This window comes from Hetaerina americana, unplaced genomic scaffold (assembly GCF_022747635.1).
Source record: "Hetaerina americana unplaced genomic scaffold, ioHetAmer1.1.p SCAF_4, whole genome shotgun sequence".
In the NCBI taxonomy this organism is placed as follows: Eukaryota; Metazoa; Arthropoda; class Insecta; order Odonata; family Calopterygidae; genus Hetaerina; species Hetaerina americana.
The window spans coordinates 77,545,997-77,565,217 of NW_027286985.1; the positions used below are offsets into that span (position 1 = coordinate 77,545,997).

General features: G+C 39.8%; 1 protein-coding gene across 1 annotated transcript in view; it reads right to left on the reverse strand.

The window, feature by feature from the left end:
- Positions 1-16,511, reverse strand: part of LOC139692085 (inverted formin-2-like) — a 60,785-nt gene extending 44,274 nt beyond the window's left edge. Inside the window, exon 1 of the mRNA XM_071590117.1 lies at positions 16,077-16,511. The gene's annotated coding sequence lies outside the window, so the exon portion shown is untranslated. The remainder of the gene's footprint in view (positions 1-16,076) is intronic.
- Positions 16,512-19,221: the final 2,710 nt, after the last annotated feature.

Below are 19,221 nucleotides of genomic sequence, written 5' to 3' on the forward strand. Positions count from 1 at the left end.
AGTCCCTAGGCTGGAAACAAACCCGCGACCAGGCGAGGACAATACCCCGCCGCCATCAGTGCCGGTAAAATAGGACATACTAGGGAATACTAGGGACATTAGAAGAAGAACTGCGTTGAGCAAAGAAGTTTCCACTAAGAGGTGGGAGTTGATGAGAGAGACGTTGATGAAAAATGTTAGAAAAATATAAGCGAAAACTTTTATGTGGAGCGTCGTTTTATTATGTGTAGACATTGAAGCTTCATGATATGCGTAGATTGAAGGCTTTTGATTAAGGTATTGGTGTGAAGAATGTTGGAAAAGCTGAAATGAATGAAAAGAAAAAGCAACGAAGATGTACTTGGTATGGTTGGGGAGGAGAGAGGATTGTTCCGGGAAACCAAAAGAAGGCAGGAAAGGTGGATGCAGAGCATTTCGATTGCGGATGGAATGTTGAACACACTGTCCACTGTCATAGAGGAGAGAACGTTAAGCAGGCGACGCAAGGTGAGCAAAAGGGTAGACATGCTGGATAGAATGGAGGTAAAAAGCATGCGCTATTGGAGAAGAGTTTAAGATATTGCTTTGGGTGCCTGTCTTTTGTTATATGAAACTAAGAAGTTTAGGGATGTTTAGTCTGTGTTTATCCATGACTTACGTTTAACGGTAGATACCACTTGATGTATAAAGAAAAAAAAGGAACGAAAAATGTGTAGCAGACCGAATGCTCTTCACCTAAATTAAAGGCATTTAGGTATATTTATTGATTGCGTCATACAAAGTATACTTGTATAGTAATTACAAAGTATACAGGTCAGGTAAGTAATTTATTGGAATATAAAATGGTTTTCTCGTCACTAGGGATTTCAACGCCCATGCGAAACGATTAAATACCTTTTGTTATTTCCTTTGTCCTCTTTCATGTTTGCTTTATTTTTCACTGTAAAATGGCGCTACTGCTGTATGTGAATAATGTTTTAAAATAAATAAATACCTCTCAGTATATTAACTACTTTCACTTAGCTCAAACAGATCTCCCAAGCACTCTGTTAGAAGTGTTGTCATAACTTGCAGCGCTCGGTACATAAAGTTAGTTTTATTTAGATAATTTAGACAGTCCTTCAGACAGTGAAGAAATGATCCCTACAAAACTCCCGGTTGTCTGGACAAAATTAATGATTTCTCCACACATTTTGTGTAACAATATTTCACCCTGCGACATTAATTTCTTGGTGGGCCCATAATTACGTAAGGCTTGGCTTCACGGAAGCGACCTCCATTCCCAAAAACGCTGTTCTGCCTAAAACGAACAGAGGGTGACTGGAATAAATATTTATGGGTGCGGAGGAAAGGAGTTGTTGAATATTGATGAGATGCCCTTAATCCGCTTCAAGAAACATTAGCATGTACTATTAATAACTGCCATGTCTTGGTCGATCTCTGATTTAAATTTCATTTGGTTTGGTGTGGAAATAGACGTCACCATTCTTAAATCAATCGTGTGACTCTAGGGTATTGTTTTCAAAATGAAATGGAAAGGCGAAGTATTTTAAATTTAATTTCAATATTTCAGTATTGTTTTCAGTTTAACTCTACGGTATAACAATAATAAATGAATAAATAAATGAATAACAGCTTACCTGCATTTATTATTTATAATAGCGGAAGAAGAATCTGGCCGTTGCTTGGTATAGGATACTTAAAGTGTGTATATCCTATCATTTGTGAGTGCCTATGCCTTTGAATATCGTCATAGGAATGACGCGGTGGCTAAGGTACTAGCTTCCCACCGAGAGGGCCCGGGTTCATATCCTGGAGACGGCAGATATTTTTCAGTGGTATCCCAATCCCTACTTGAGATAATATGTGGAGAGCACTTTGATTGAGTACGCCGTCCTTTGGATGGGACGTTTAACTGCGGTCCATTTCGTTAAGAGCAGGCTAATACTGACGCCGGGTTTCTCTCCACCTTCATCTTTTTCCATCCATCCTTAATGGCGCAAATGACCTTAACTGTCGGTCGCCTTTCTTAGAACAAAAACCGACATCGCCTGAAATGCGTGAAAATAACTAGTGCTGAATGAAGTGCGCCATAAGATTTGGGTTCAATGGTTCCTTGAGGATTGTAATACGACCTTCTAGAACATTATCACCGAATTAAAGTTTCGAAGAATAATGGAAGATATACCAAGTGTGCCGACAAATGGGTCCTTATCGCATAATTAGCTCGTAAATTCTACAACCTTCAGCTCTTGACGACAAAGCATCTAGACCCGAGACATGATTACAAACGGCTGAATGCGGGTTCGCGGCAAGAAAATGCGATCGTACAAATAATGAGCTCTATGGTGATTTCATGGTTCGCAAATAAAACTGAATAACCCAAAAATTATCGATATGAAATTCTGGGGTCAATTGATGAAGAACTGAGGTGATCCAATCCTATAAGTTGTGGTTAAATTTAAAAATTATCTTTCAAGCAGTTATTCGCCATTGATTTACATATTTGAATGAGCGGCAAACGGAATTATCTGATTTCTTTGCCTGGCTATGATTTTCCGGTAAAATCGTTGAAAAAATGTATGATTTATATCACAACAAGCGTAAACCAAAAGCTGGCATTTGTCAAACGAACAGTCGGAAGGTGTAGCGACGAAAAAGTGAAGGAAACGTGCTATTTTTCTTCAGTAAGACCTCACATTGAGTATGCGGCGACCGTTTGGGATCCATTTCAAAAAAAATTTAGTACATATTTGAATAGAATACAGAGAAAGGAAAGCCGCTAGGACCGTGAAAAACTCTTGTCCCAGGTGGGGTGTAGGCGGATGTATATAAAGTCAGTTGTATTTATGAATTTTCCGTCCGAAATGTGTAAAATACTAACCGGTTTAAAGTGTCTGGATTACATGTATACCTGCGCTCTTTTAATGTATTTTCTTGTCCTCTTTATGTAGGCTTAGGAATAGGTGCTAGCCATGTAATACTCGTAATACATTTAGGCATGTTGCATGATTGGTGTTCGGTCGTCCCCTTTCCGCGCGGTTTTTGGTGGATCGCGGGGTGCCAGGTGTATGAGGAAATAGAGTGAATATATGTAGAATGGCTGGTGACCTACCACCCCCTGCCACACGTCCTTGCGACTGCTTGCAGGGTATTATATAGATGTGGATTAAACCAGCCATCAGCATTGCAGTAGATTTATTGGGGTCAACAGGCTCTGTATCTATCGATCAAGGAGGATTTTCAATTACTTGTAGCTGTAACTTTCCAGTATTGTTCCAGGTTTTTTCGGGGGGCTTGACGAGCGATTGATTTCCATCAGGCTGAGTAAGTAATCACCAGTGGAGAAAAAATGTTGATAGAAGAACCAGTGCCGAAAGAGAGCGAGCCAAAAAAACTAGCTCCTCAACCTAAAATTAAAAAATGCGTATGTATATTAATACAGCTTCTGTAGAATATCAATTACGTAGCCGATGGAAAACTCGTATGTTTAAAAACTTATAGGGAGTTCAGAGGCAGGTGAAGTAATCAACGCCAGAAGCTGGGTCATGAATGGTGAATAAATACTCAGGTGGAGGAAAGCCATGAGGAAATGGAGGAAGGGTTGAGAGAGAAATGGGGAGACAGCTTTGGCACGCCTTGATCTCTCAATAAGGGTCCTAGGGGTCAACAGCTCGATGAACTGAGACCTACGCTCAAATTACAGAGAAAATCCGACTCACACGCTTGATGATGCGACTAGATATACACAATTACACAAAGGAACGCCATTGAAAAACGCCAGGCCGGCATTTGAGGCTGGCGTGAAAATTGAAATGGCCCATACGAGTGACGGCGAGAGCGAAATATACACATTTTATTATTTTCTTTCACAATACAAGCGGAATACTAAAGGAATGTTTCCAAAAATACGTAAAATCGAGAATAAGAACCCGCAAATGGCCAAAAATAACTTCGCTATCGCCCTACAGGCACACATCCTGCATTGAAAAATGAATACTTTCACAGAATACTAATGAATTTACCGTTTCGAAAACTGAGAATTAAATGTCAGAAACCAATATGAAAATAAAATAAACGCATGTTACCAGAATTTTATTCAGTGCTTCATATTGTCCCTCCAAGAAGTTTTACTTTGACAAAGTTGCTACATTTACGTGTACAAATCACGTGGTGGCAGCCAAGTGACACAGTGAGGACTTCTTAAAGGTGTGAGTTCATTAAGCCGTAGCGAGTTCTTTAAACTGAATAAAAGTAAAAATTAAAAGTAAAGTAAAAATTTTGAATACCTATGCTGTGAAATATATTATGTGCTTTAATATCGAATGCAATTAATTTTAGGTTTCGATCTACATTTACCTGGTCAGAGTTGATAAATCCATAATTGAATTGTATCGGTAAGGTGTGGTAGCTAACGTACAGGCTTCCCACCGAGAAGGCCCAGGTTCAAATTCTGGACACAATAAATATTTTTCAGTGGTATCCCGATTCCCCTACTTGAATTGCTTTGTGGAGAGCACTATGAGTATGAAGTCCGTCGGTTAAACTGCGGACCCCTTGGCGCCTTTCGACAAGAATAGGCTCACGCCGGATTTCTCTTCACACTTCCTTTCTCAACCATCCCTAACGACGCTGATGTCCTTAGCTGCGGTCACCTCCCATAAAAACTGCTAATACTTGACTTTTATTTTCAAATTTTATTTTCGTAAATCGTACTTCATTTACCGTAAATCGAAGTAAAATTTAACTATTTTCAAACTGAAGTATTTTTATTAAGTGGCCAGTGACCCAGCAACATTTTTACGATATCTGGTAGATGAAAAAATTGCTTCTCAATAATTTATTTAAAATTCGGTATAGGTAACTGGGCTAGCTTAAGGGGAAGTTTATTCCATCAATGAGAATCTGGTTGTTCAAAAAGTATACATCCCAAAAGCCAATACAATCACCCCGAAAACTGCTTTTATGGATGAGGGTGGTGCTCGCTTCAAGGTAACCCTACGGCGTCATGATTGAACCTTACAAATTTACAGATTGTGGAGGCTTTCCTTGCCTATGGTTTCCCAGGAAGATTTGGTACCTAAGAAGTCATGAACCCTCGAATTAACCGGAGATGATGATTCGAGAGTTAACAAAACTGGAGACTCATAGAGACTTAATTCGGACCGGAACCCGGCACCCTCCGCTTAGTTTCTGAAATCTCTATGTACTGCGATACCACACCTAATATGTTACGTAGTTTTATACAGATTATGATGAAAGAGCATGTCGAAATGGCTTAAGCTTGTGGCAAGGCCATCAACTCCGCCCGCTCTCGTCGGTCACGGTCGCTCAGGCTTCTAACTTTTCCAAACTCATCCCCCTAAACAGACACGCTTTCTTATTAAACTCTCTTGCTGAAATGGACCTCGAATCAGTAAATTGCCCACAAAAACTGCAACAATAAAATACCAAAAATAACTTCTCTCATTCCGCTTGACATCCACCAGTTAACTCTACACTCGATAGCAACTTTAACAGGTTCATAATATTGAATACTACCACACTTCACGTTGATTCACTACTCCGTGATTTCGTCAATTTCCATTTGCGACAAACAGTAAAAACAAGGACAACAGAAACTACCATAACTGGTACCATACGCATAGCTCGACGATCCGCCAAGCACAGACGGCTCATTGGGTCTCAGGCAACTAGCGCCGCTAGTGGGCGGGGCTATAGTCCGCGTCATGGCCGCCAGATTGTAACAGTTTGCACATTTCTTGCAAAGATCTTATGTATATTTTTAACTGATTTACCCGCATAAAAATTTAATGAAATAAGAATGTTTCTCCTTTCAGCAATAGTTAGGATCAGATAGGCACACTCAGGTAACCGGACCATTAGTTTCGGAGAGTTCTATTCGAGACGAGAACCAATATACCACCATCGAAAGAAAAGAGGGACAACTGAAAAAACGTCGAAGGCTGGAACCCCACAACAATTGTTGTCTGCCCATGTTTCCAACAATGTCTGTTTATACTAGCCGATGGAATAAACAACGAAAACGTAAACCCGTGAACGAAAGATCTCCGCCCATGCCCTTATTGGGAGCACGACAAATCGACTCCTCCCCACCGACGCTTCAATGGCCTCAGTGGCAGTTAGGTCCGAGGACGACTGGCGGGATACGAGCGGGCATCGGCCCCCAGAGAGAGCACCGCAGTAGAAGGCGAAGGAGGGTCCGGACGGTATGAGGAAGGGTCACCCTGATTCCGGCATCCTTGCCGTGACCTCGCCAAACCACGTCCGGCAGATAGTAAAGGGGGCAGGAGGAGGAATTAGGGGAATCCCACGCCCTGCCTCCGCTCCACGATCCGACCACCGCATGCATTAGTCTGCGGAAAAGGCAGTTAAAGATTCACTGCGTGGGAAGGCCACTCTTCCCGTGCCGGCGTCCGACCCGTCATCGCCGAGAAAATGAGGGCGCTCCCACACAAACCCCAAGCGACAGCAGTATAAAAATCGCCAGGTCCGTCGCACGGTTCGCTTAGGTTCCTGGGCCCTGTTCCACCAGCAAAACTCAGGTGCTTTATCGCGAATCATTTCCTAATTTGGCCGTCAACAATAATGAAAATAAACCGTACCCAACAAGCAGCTAAGTTGTAATTTAATGATTATTACGATGTACGTCAAGCCAACAACAAATGAATAACGGTTAAAATTATAGTTATTATACTCGTCAAAATGTGATTGCATGTGTGTTCTCTATAGCCTTCTATACCGTTCAACGTATCCGCACCAAATTTGGCAGGAGAATTCTTCGACATCCTAGAAAACCTACTCTGACAGTTCTCACCCCCTCCCACTAACTACCCCCGGAGCCTGCCCTATTGAAGATACAAAAACCTCCATCGATCAAAACCTAATTTATATTGAGTGACTTTTTAAACAGTGAAAATATGAATGAATGCTTTTGTGAGTTGGATTCCACATTGTAAATCCCATCGTCGAAATTACCATGAATATTCTACGACACCTTAAACAAAATACTGTGGCGATTTCCCTTAAACCCACCCTATCCGAATCAATGATAAGTTGTTGATAAACGATAAACAAAATGGTAGAGGAACTGAGCCTACGTGATATAGTCCATAGATAGACACCGTAATGCTTGGAATTTGGCATAATGTAAGGATTCATTGCGAGACTTTTCTCTCTCCTAGTTTCAATCGAAAATTTGGTTTTATCGTCCAATTTTCGACTAAGAACTTTGATTCGAGGGGTAAATAAAAGTGTTTTCGATGGTAATACGTAACACGACAGTGGACGCCATTTTACTGGATACCCATACAGACTGAAATGTTTTGTAATACATAGATTCTCCAAGGCCGGTTTCTCACAAATCAAATTAAAGAAGTCTCGGAAACATTTCGTGGGCTTAACTTGAGTTTTCTTAATGCAACAATTTCAGAGTGTAAAAATCATTCGCCTTGACTGGGATTCGAACCCAGATCCCTCAATATCCGGTCGAGTGCTTTAGCCACTTAAGCTACCGAGGCGTCCTCTTAAACTCTGAAATTTTGGGGCTTTTAAAGGAACTAGATGTTGTGACGAAATACCGTACATACAATGTCACATGCATTCGTAGTCGTGCGCGAGGCGCCACTGTCCACGAGGTTAAAGCCAACTTTAAACACTTATGGTGTTAATACTTTGACAAATTCCAAAGAAACTGCGGGAGATGCCGCAACAGTAACTTTTAACGGAGTCATCCGCTAATGTGCATTTCAATGCAACAATTTCAGAGTGTAAACATCATTCGCCTTGACTGGGACTCGAACCCAGTAAGAGTCTTACTTGAAGAAGGCCGAAAGCTCAAACAGTCTACAATGTGAGTGTCCTCTATGTTTTATGTGTTACCTGTTTTATTTTTTGTTCTATTGCGCCGTGTTATATATATTTATATAAATAAATAAATAAATATATATATATATTTATATATTTATATATTTATACATATATATATTTATATATATATTTATATTTATATATATATATTTATATATATAGACATATACATATATAACCCTCACGGTGTCTTTTCAAATCGACTGCACAGACGCAGGATTTTCCACCACCTCCTCCATTAGGACGTAATCAGAACACGCATACTATAGGTCACTATCGACAAACAATGAAAAAGATCTATGCTTCCGAGGACCCCTCAAAACGCCATTACTCAAATTTTAAACCACACTAGCACACATAGCACGACGTCTTTTGGTAGTCTACTCCTTACCCCAAAACTGGTCAATATGTTTGGGTCGTGACGTAATTCAGGAACCACTCGCCACGGATTTTGCACGCTCCTGTCTAAACAGAATATTCATCAGCAACAATTAATAATTTTGCATTTGTACGAGAAATCCTTTGTGCAAGCCGGCGTTAATCGGGACAAATAAGACCGGCAGAGATAAGCGGACTTTTTATTTAGGTCATGGCGGCCGCCACCGCGACTGCAAACGGAAGGCACGGATTCGTGATTTTTTTCTCCTTTCTATGCCAACACCCGAGAAAATATCGTCCATGCGTGAGGACATAAAACACGCCGTACTGAATACTGCATCCTTGAAATGGAAGATCGAAATAAATCCTCCGTAGGAAGATTGCGAAAGAAAAGAAGAGGTGTTCTAGATTTAAAAAAAGACGCTTTACAATGATGAGAGCAGGCTTGTGATTGTAATTACTTTATCAACGGCCCCGAATTGTTTGTCGCGTACTGTGATTGATTTAATTTCTAGTATCGATAATGTTCTCGCCTACAGAAAGTATATATCATCAGTATCGTCGAATATATTCAGTTTCGTGAATGGGGGCAGCTAATTTAAGATTCAATACTAAATTAAATACTTAGCTTGTACTGTATTTCCTAACCCGGTCATTAGATAATAATTGATGATGAGGAAATATTGGTTTTACTCATAGAACTAATTGGAAACATTACGTGAAAAAATGAAAAATATATTTCTACTTTTCAAATGAAATCATAATAGTATTTCTGAAAATGTGTATTCATACATGTATGTTGGCCCAGAGCGGGAAGGGTAAACTGCACATGCGTTTCGTTAAAATTTAATGAACCGATAAAATTAATACACAAGGCCAATGCATATTTTTTTAATCACAGACGTTTCCACAAAGAAAACATTTTAAAAGTTGGAGAGTAATCTTTTAGATGCCAATCCTCATTCAGCAATTTTCTTGCTGTCTAATGAATGAGCAGCAAGTGTGTTTGTATTCTCCGTCGGCATTGGATATAAAATCACATTTCCAATGTCTAAATAATTTAGTCTTTCGCCCGACTGTTGTGAATGCTGGCTCTTTTTATTATTATTAGCTGCGGCTACCTCAACTTCCATCATTTAGCACCAACCATCAACCTCGACTGGCATTGTTCACTGCGAGAAGAGAAAGCGATAAATGGTACGATTAAAAACTCATTACCGAGCGTTCGTGAATTCCCAACACCAGCGCGGACACGTGATGAATTCATGTGCAAATGAAGCGAACAGATGGCGAGCAAAAAAACAAGTGAGTCATGACCAAAAATATAATTCAGGTGCGCTCATATTTCCGTAATGAATTGCTTTAATTTGCGGCACTGATGCAGAATCCAAATCATAGAACAAAATTCAAAATCTCATTTCTGAAATCTCCTTTCTGAAATCAACTCGTAATGGATTTTGAAAACGGCATGACGACAGACGACAAAGAGAGATTGCAAAATTTCACCCCATCAATATGTACGAAAAAGAATCATAAAACTGAGTGAAACTAAACCACAAAAATTGGTGAAATTGATGCTTTCTTGTGATAGGTGCTGTATGGTTTTTTTATTCAGAAAGCTTGTGAAGTAGGTGATGCTCAAGAGCTTTCTTCCGTTGCTGCGTTCGGTGGTCCTCTAAAAAGGTTTCGTCTCGCGCCTCCCTTTCGGAAGGGAACAAATTTGTCATACCCTATGAGAGCACATTTTTGTTTTATGAGGAGAGTGTAAAGGATCCCATGACGCACCCCTGGAATTTAAAATAAATACGCACTTCACTGTTAGGGGACCACCAACATCGCAAGGGGAATGATTGCCGTAGGACGACGCTAAATGAAAACGTTTTAAGTTTCTCAAACGTTTCAGACTCAGCAGGCTGCTGATGCTGAATGACTTATAATGAGGAGAAAACTTTAAAAATATCTCATAAATGACTTATTTCAGGATTAATCTATGTCAGGAAACCGATAGGACCTGGAATGAATAGTTTGATTCATGTTCACAAAGTTATTTTTAACCATCGTTCATTTTTTACTTCATGCAAAAAATACTCCTTCATAAAGAGTAATTTTCCGGCACCATGGATGAAAATATAAAACAATTCACAGCAGTTTCGGATTGTCAGATATACCAGCGAGAAATCTTGAAAAGTGATGAATAGAAAAAATTAAAGATCTCGTACCGTGTTAACTCTGAAGGCCTGTGAAAATGATGCATTCTGGGAGTAGGGACAGCTCTCTTCGTGTCTTACCCTCATGAGATCCTTAAAGAATTTCGTGACCAAAAAAACTTACTGTTGCACATTAATTCAACGCTCTCTATTGAACCGGGGACGCTTCCAGCAGGGGAGGCAACCTAGTGATTCAGTGATCCGCCGAAGCGACCACGCCCTTTGCCTTAAACCACGCATGCAGTATTGAATTGCTATGAACATCATGGTCATTGAACTTCGGAATGAATTTGTTCATTATTATTATTATTATGAGTTTTTTACCGATTAAGGTAGGTTTGTCCCAAATCTTAAGCTCTGCTACATTGATAAGTCCCAAATTACACATAGCCAATAAATACTCTTAATACCTGCATGAAATAAGCCATTCTTCAAATCCACATACTTCCTGCCTCCCTTTATTTCCTTCAACATTCCCAATCTTCTCCTGCCTCTATTTCATCTACCCAATATTCTAGCCTCAACAGACCATTTTCACTCAACATGCCATGCATCAATTTTCCTGCCGTCTTTTAGTTTCTCCAGATAACCTTCTCTTCTCCCTCGCCATGTCTAGAACTTCTTCCTTTATTTTTCTTAGCATCCCTTTCGTCTTTTCTCATCCTCTTCTACGCCCACATCTCATAAGCCTCGGATCTCCACTTATCCCCTGGCCTGAAAAACTAAGTATCCGCACCGTACAATACTACCCTCAATATTAAGGTGTTCACTGGTGTTTTCTTTAAATCTTTACTCATGGTCCCTGTATCAACTCCAATCATTATAGATTAACTCAAGGAATAAGCAATATACGTGATGGAAATCATTACCCCAAGAGCTGGGTGATGAGTTTGTTTAGCTTCATGGCTGCAAGGACCGCCGCACGAGGGAAACGTCACTCGCCAAGGGAGAGATTAGTGAAGAAAGGAATGTGTTGTTAAAGAACTTCCTGTGCGGGAGACGCCATGGAGGAGCGTAGGAGGCAAATGGATAAGAGGGGCTCTTTTAATTTTGGTCCTAATTCTTCCCCATAAGGATAGTGCCTTCGGTGTCACTTGGCGAAAATACTTAATTTCCAATGGACAAAAAGGATAGTGCAAGTCAATGTTCACCGTTAATTTAATTCAACAACCATGGTTTCAGCACGGTGTCATTTTATAATGACACTGTGTTCAAACTGTCCCTATATCAAGCTTGAAAATGACTTGGGTTATCCCTTCATTAAACCATAAAAAATGTATTATAGCTTGATAGTTTGTAGGATTGCAGCCTCGAGGATTGCCAAATTATCCTATATGACCAAGTGATATCAAAATTGACATTTATTTTATACCGCCATGCACGTCTAGAGATCAGCATTGCTCTAAAGTGGTCTGCTCACAGCAGACGTACAAAATATTACTACAGTAACTCGAAACAAAAATTTAACTATGTAAGATTATTTCTTTTTTAAACAGGGACAATGGTGAACCGGAGCATAATATGGTCTTCGGAAAAGAAGAGAATTCATGATGAGAAAAAGAGCGTTATTCTGTCAGAAACTAAATTGTGGCAAAATAGACAAACAGTGAATAGTGAAGACGTTTTTTTTTCTAAAAAATACTTCCAAAAATGTTCAAGTGCCAATTTTTGTATTCAATAAGCTGGTAAATAAGCACTTCCTTCATTATTTTTAAGTGAGTATAGTTAGTATTTCTTCGTTTTACTATTCAGGCTATCCCGAAAATAGCATTAATAATATAAAATCATCATGAAGACGATAGAAGAACTGATCAGTGTTCATGATTAAAAATTCCGTCATCCTTTCAAAACCATTTTGCGGCTTTTCAGTGTTTCATGTAAAGCTATAGTGAGTAACATGGGACATCTGTGTAAGCCTGACTTCGTGACTGAAGTGAGAGTTCATTTGTATGCTACTCGCGAAGATTCGAACGCTCGCCAAGCATTGACGTGAGCAATACTCTGCCAATTCGATTTCTCCGATACAAAGGGGATGCCTTAAGTCACACCACTGCTCGTTTGCATGTTTTCCTGCCGTCTAATCAGGTAGCAACACTGGAATCTGAGGGATCCACTGAGATACACGTATAATCATCAACGACCTATTAATCTTTGCGCGCGATAGCTGAAGGCCAAGGTGTAGAGGTTTGATGGTCACTAAAAAAATTTAGCCCAACCTTCCTCCTTTCATAACTTACGTCTGAGGCATCTTCTGAAAGTTTTTTACCCGAGTAGAAGGAATTGACATAATGGAACCCCCACGCAAGGTCAATTCTGCAGTCCTTGCGTGTTTATTTCATTCATCAATGATAACCGACCATTAGAATTGTATCGATTAGTGATAGGGTAAATTCTATCCCAAACTAAGCCTCAAGGCATGTAAAATAACTAGATTCGTGGAAGGTGGTGCAGTGTCTTTCCCTGTGCCAACATTCAGTTTTCAAATTGAATGCAAGGAAACAGAAATCGCACTGGGTTTGGAAAAAAAAATTCGCGTGATCTCCTTAAATAGTTATTGAGAAGAGTTGCAACATTTTCACTTGGAGGCTAGCGGGTGATGTCACCGGATTTCCGAGGAATACCTCTACAGGTAGGTCCTCTTTTCCTGCTTGCGAGAAGGGAATATGCCACTGAAAGAAAAAGTTCGCTGTTATCATGACCCAACGCTTACTTAGGAGAACGTGAAGGTTCAGAAGTTGTATATTCACAGAAAAAATATCCTGAATGTATATGGCAGAAAGTATTTGCAACTATCGGTTCTTTCGAGACCACTCCTAAAAGACTGGCTTTGGGGCATTCCATATTACGATATTTTCCCAGCGAACTGCACTAGTATATAGCATAAAATGCCTCTCGAATTGAAACCAAAATAGGGAATATTTACGCGATACTTACACTTAACAGATGGGTATGGAATAACTGTTCACAGAAAATAGTCATCCTATCCAAAGGTGCTATTTCCTTAAAATATATGCAGCGATCTATATTGGGAGACTGATATCAGGCTTCGGTTACCCTTCGTCAGTCAACGTACAAGAATATTCAACTTTCGCCGGTGCAGCAATACTTCCCGCTGAAATCACTCAGGAGAGGAGAGGTATTTGGACCATTAACGAGAGGCAGCTAATTGGGGCAGACGGGCTGAACGAAGAAGAATTCTGTACAACCCGTATGTCACACTTGCATAAAACCTTCAAGGGGTGCTCTTTCATGGGATGTACACATCAGAAGGATAGGAAGATCGGCCTAAGTGAAATCAAATTTCATTTGACGGGTTTTAGTAAATAGTTTCAAGGATATAAAAATAGGTGTTATTTCACTTTGATTAGGCCACATTTGGAATACGCGGTAAATATTTGGGATTCTTGAGAGAAACTCTAATTAAGGAATTGTTAAAGTATCAGGGAAAATCCGATAGATTTGTTAATAATCGCTAAAAGATGAGGGTGACGAAGGCTCTTGAGGAATTAGGAGAGTAACGTCCTGACTCATGAAGAGAGCAGGCTAAGACTAAAACTTTTACAAGAGCACAGAACGCCTGATTTTGTTTGTGATACTGAAGGAATTAATAAAGCCTCAAATTTTATTGGTTCCGTGGACTACTGGAATAAAATAAAGAGAGGTAAATACCGTCACTGGTGAATTCAAGGATTTATTCTGCGCTCGACGATACACATTCATTTCAAAATTGAACCCAAGCACCCCAATTTTTTCATCAAAAAAGTAAAATCAAACTTCCAGTCAAACATGCCAATTACTGCATGATATAGAAGGCATATACGTGTACTTTTGTGCCTGTCTTTGTGTACATAAGCAATTTATATACATACGTGGGTATTATCTCGTATGTGTGTATGTATGGCTGATGCATCGATACCCTTCGCCCCAAATACGGAGGTTTGCGGGTTATTGTGTGGGTGTACTGCTTTCCAGACGGTTGGATAACTGTTAATAAAATAAGTAACCTTCGCTATAGAAAAATCTGCATTCTCACTATCACGTCTAGCCCTGTCAGTCACAAGGTATCGAATCCTTCAGCCTAGGAAGGGAGAACATCATCGTTCTAAATATATTGACTATTTGTGAGATCGAATTTAAATTTCTGCAATACCACCTCATCTAATTACGTTGTTAGACCACTGTGGCTAATGCAAGTGGTATGTCATTGCTCTTTGATGGACAGCCAAGGGTTCGATTCCCATTTGGAATTTAGTTTAGTGATGTCATGGTATTTCTTTTCATGAAATAATGTGACTAAGAAAAATATATGGAACGACATCATCACGCACACCACTTATGGAATTCTCGATTAACTGCACAATTTATGTTTTTGAGGAAAATGTCGATCCTCTTCCTCGAAACCCGTTCCCGGTTTCACACACGGTTTCTGCTTTTGGTAGTTTACTATGTTTTGTAGCACTCTTAAATGATAATTTTCATCGTGAGTTTCTCATTCTAAAGCCGGTCCAAAAAGGAACTAAGTATCGCGAGTCTGAACCCTCCTCATCCAACGCGACTCTAAAAAAAACCATCCAAACCCTACCACCTCCCCCGATATAACTGCACTCGAACTCCATGCTAAACCATTAATCTCAGTAAAATGTTCACATACAAGCCAGGGTTGATAGGAAAAAAATATATTCAGTGAATTTATGATCATGAATTACTACCTGCCAATATTTTCCATAGTCATCCCACTAATGGTGTACGGAAGTAGTAATCGAGGAAATCAAGGGAATCATGTACGGGATCTTTCTAATCTCGTATTTGGAGGCAGTAAATTACTAGAAATTCCAGAAAAAATTAGTTATTTACCAAAGAATACCAATCGTATTCTCCAATTCCTTTTTTTCCATAGGGACGCGGTTGGAAGCAGTGATGAAGAGGTGGATGAAAGGAAGGCGTCCCCCGTTTGTGCATTATATATCTACTTTGGGTGTATAGATTAAAAAAAAGGATCAAACCTCACACCACACTAATAGGTACACTTTCCTTAGAGAATCATCGGGTTATTCTTCGTGCACAAATTACGAAAACATGTCTTTGAATTAAAACCATAATATACAGTTATGCATGCCAATTACTAGCAAACAATCATTTCAGTCACTCTGTAAATTCATGGATATCAAATACCCTTGAGCCCGTGAACGTTTTCGATATTTTTTTCAGAAAAAGTGAGTGGGTGATACACCGTTGTCTTATTACGATAAACAGATACAATTTTTCATCTGGTCATTGACAAGAAATCATTTCGATTCCATTAATCTCTCTATGGTTTTCGGCTTGCTCACGCGTTGATCCATCTCAGTTGTTGATGAATTCCTGTAGCGTCTACAGGCTAAAAGACTCGACCGTGAACCTATAGTATATATAGAACACTAATAAACCACCTAACATGTCGACAAACAAGATGGGCAACTACGGGTGCAATGCAAAATCCATGGAGTCATCGTCGCTTCGCCGCAGAAGACGTAGCATTTTTTTCACTGCTATTACGTTATTGTCAAGGAAACTTACAGTATCTTGAAAAATCATAGTTTGGCATTAAAAACTGTTTTTGAAACTAAGTTGAATTCCACTTACCTTACACCCACCCAAGGAGAGATATGCTGACCTATGTGTCAATGTCGACCCTCGATTGGAACAGGAGACGAAACTGTTTTCACCTGTGAGAGGAGAAGGTGCCAAAAAACACTGAGATCCGTAAGGGTTCACAAGAAACTAATCACCACTTTCCACACAAAATACGAGGATGCGATCACACCGAAGGTTAAGATAATCACTTCAACCAAAACAAGCCGATCGAATGCAATCATAACAAAACGACACTATTGCAACACTCTTCACAGTTTAGCACGGGAGTATATTATCCGAGTGAAACGAATGGAGCTCCGCACTGCTTCCAACCTATCGAGCCGAAGCGTGAAAGACAGGCAAAGCAATTTAACTGCCACGAACTCGAGGAAACAACTTTTCACGGTACGTCCTCGAAGGTGCCTACTGATGGCCTGGGTCCGGTCAAGCAACGCTCGCCAGCATGACGTTCCGCCGAGAGGCAAGTCATCCAGGCGAATGAGCTTACGAAGGAATCCGGCGAAGGCCGCGGTCGACCACGAACGGATCTCGTAATAAGAGCGGAAGGATCCGGATCATCGACCCTCTCAAAGATTCGTTCCTTTCTCACCTGTGTGCGCGTTAAGATTTCTCCACTCTAAGACTGTTCCGGGACAATGGGGAAAGATAAGAAAAATCGAAGCTTCTGCCATAGAACTGTCTGTTCAACTGTTTCATCCTACCCCAAACAAATTTATTCTTCCATTGATTACGGAAATTGGAAGGGGAGATATTATAAATTGCAGTATGAAATTGAGTATTTTGTCCCATGCGGCTGATACACTTGTTGACACATAATGGCAGAGAAGAATATAAAATCGCATGCATAGAAACATAAACACGAATAAAGAATTTACATTTAAAACAACATGAAGCCACAGCTAGGGTGTGTACCGAGGGGTTATTAGACTTTGGTCCTTTCCACATTACATATTACTGCATGGTAAGGAAATAGCTGAGAATTAAACTCATTCAAACTATGGAAATGACTATTACAAACACATTTGCATATATTACATAACCCAAGTTTCGAAACTATCTCCCGTTTGCGATGTAAGCCGGTATTAGTGGTTATAATATACAGAATAAAGGCTGCAATCTTGGTAACTTAGTCTAAACAATTATCCTAACATCAATGACAACTATTCGGGCCCTTTATCGTTTTCTGAAAAATATACCTGCTAAATTCATTTTGTCTATAGTTTATTTATCTAATATCACGTTAATTACCTCTCTTACGAGTAGGATAGGTGTATTTATACATTTTTAACATAATTAAATTTACGTAGTGTTTATCCTTCTATCAGCGAGTGGTTACCAAATTGATTTTTCGAACAATCCAGCCACACTATTAAGTTCATCATTGCCTCGTTTTTAAAATCCAACTCTTTTTCGCTACATTCGGAAATCAAGATGACCTTGTAAGGGCCCGACATTCCGGCAATATATTCTGAGTTAGGCCTAGCTAGTGAAAGATAAGCATTTCTCTTACCTTAACGTCCGAATTCTCCTCTATTCTTCGATTTAAGGGTGTCTACCCTCATAGAAATCTGCTTGGGCATTCATAATTTAATCTATCTGCTCTCCAAAGAAATCTAAAAAAAATCCTGTCTCAGATTTTCAATGAAAAATGCGACAATTTTATATGGCCCTCCATGAAAAGTCTATTAGAGAAACTTTATGATCTAATATCGAATCCAATCATTTATTGTGAAATTCGCTTATTTTTTAAGTTTACTCAAAATCTTTACAGAGCTACAGAGTCGCTGATATTTCACCTGGCCTTCTAGTTGAACGCCAAGGATTATTACGTAATGCCTACTACGCTAAAAAGGTAGCATGTTCGGAAGAAATATTAGACTTAGTTAAACCTAAAGATGTATCCAGAACAGTACATAAACGTGTTGCTAAAGGTGAGGTTGCTTGCCGGCAATTGACATTGCACGCATCGGGGTCAACACGACGGCATCAAGGTCAGAGAAAAAGTCCGTTACAAGCGATTTATTGCTAGAAAATCCTCGCATAAGATTCGGAAAACTTGGATGACGTATGTCTTGCCACATTCGGTGCCACTAAGAGAAACGCCGGGCGTGGGTGGGCAAAATAAAATCATGAGATATTTTCAGAAAGGCCGTCAGCCGAAGCATAGCCGGGATTGCATTTCATCGACAACCCCGATGCATTCAACAGTGGTCGTGGTCTCATTGATTCTCACAGGCAGAAATTAAATGTCTTATACATTTATTTGGAAGTGTACTGAAATTATCACTGCGATTGGCACTCAAAGATATTCTAACAAGTTCATGAGTGATAAGTATCCAGCATTCTTATGAAAAAAATATTCCGCCCTAATTCCAAAACAGTCAAGCAAGGTGAGTACTTAATTCATTAACTAAATAAATTTACACGCGAACCAATTGAAAAAACAAGCATAATTGTACAATCGGCAATTTAAGGTCATATTACACTCTTAACTTAAAGAAGTAAACAATGCTTTCAAGAAAGATGGTAATATGTTTTTAAAGATGTTAACAAATGCTTTCAAGCTGATCTTCCGAACCATATAAGTCTCCCAAAAAACACATGTGCTTATATGTATATCATTCGTGATGTAGGTCAGCCGTGGGTAGCATGGGGATTGATACGTACGAGGCGATGAGATCACTTGGCAATATTTCCCATCCGAGAAATTAACCTAATTCGGCTTCCTTACTCTAGCAGATACTAAACTGCAACCTGGGTTGGGAATTTTCTCGACGATGGCTCTTCTGTTCTGCCACAGACCTCTCTCCCTGAGAGGTTTGAGCAAACTCGCGATCCCCTTAGTCGGCTTGGGGTTGCTCCAAGGCGATTTGAAATCGTCTCGAGAAGCTCGATGTTCTTCGTCATTGCTTTGCTCAAAGTTCTAACTTCCTTCCAAGAACAGCGTTTCGACAGTACCTGAGGGAGGAGGTAAGAAATGAGCTCTAGAGGTAAAAATAAGTTTACTAATGCAGTGTTATTGACTAATTGTAAGAGCTTGTAACTGTACCAATATGAGCAAATTGTGCGTCGAAAAGATGCTCGACGGCATAGTTTACATATCAATATATGGAGGTGTATGTTCGCCATGCTA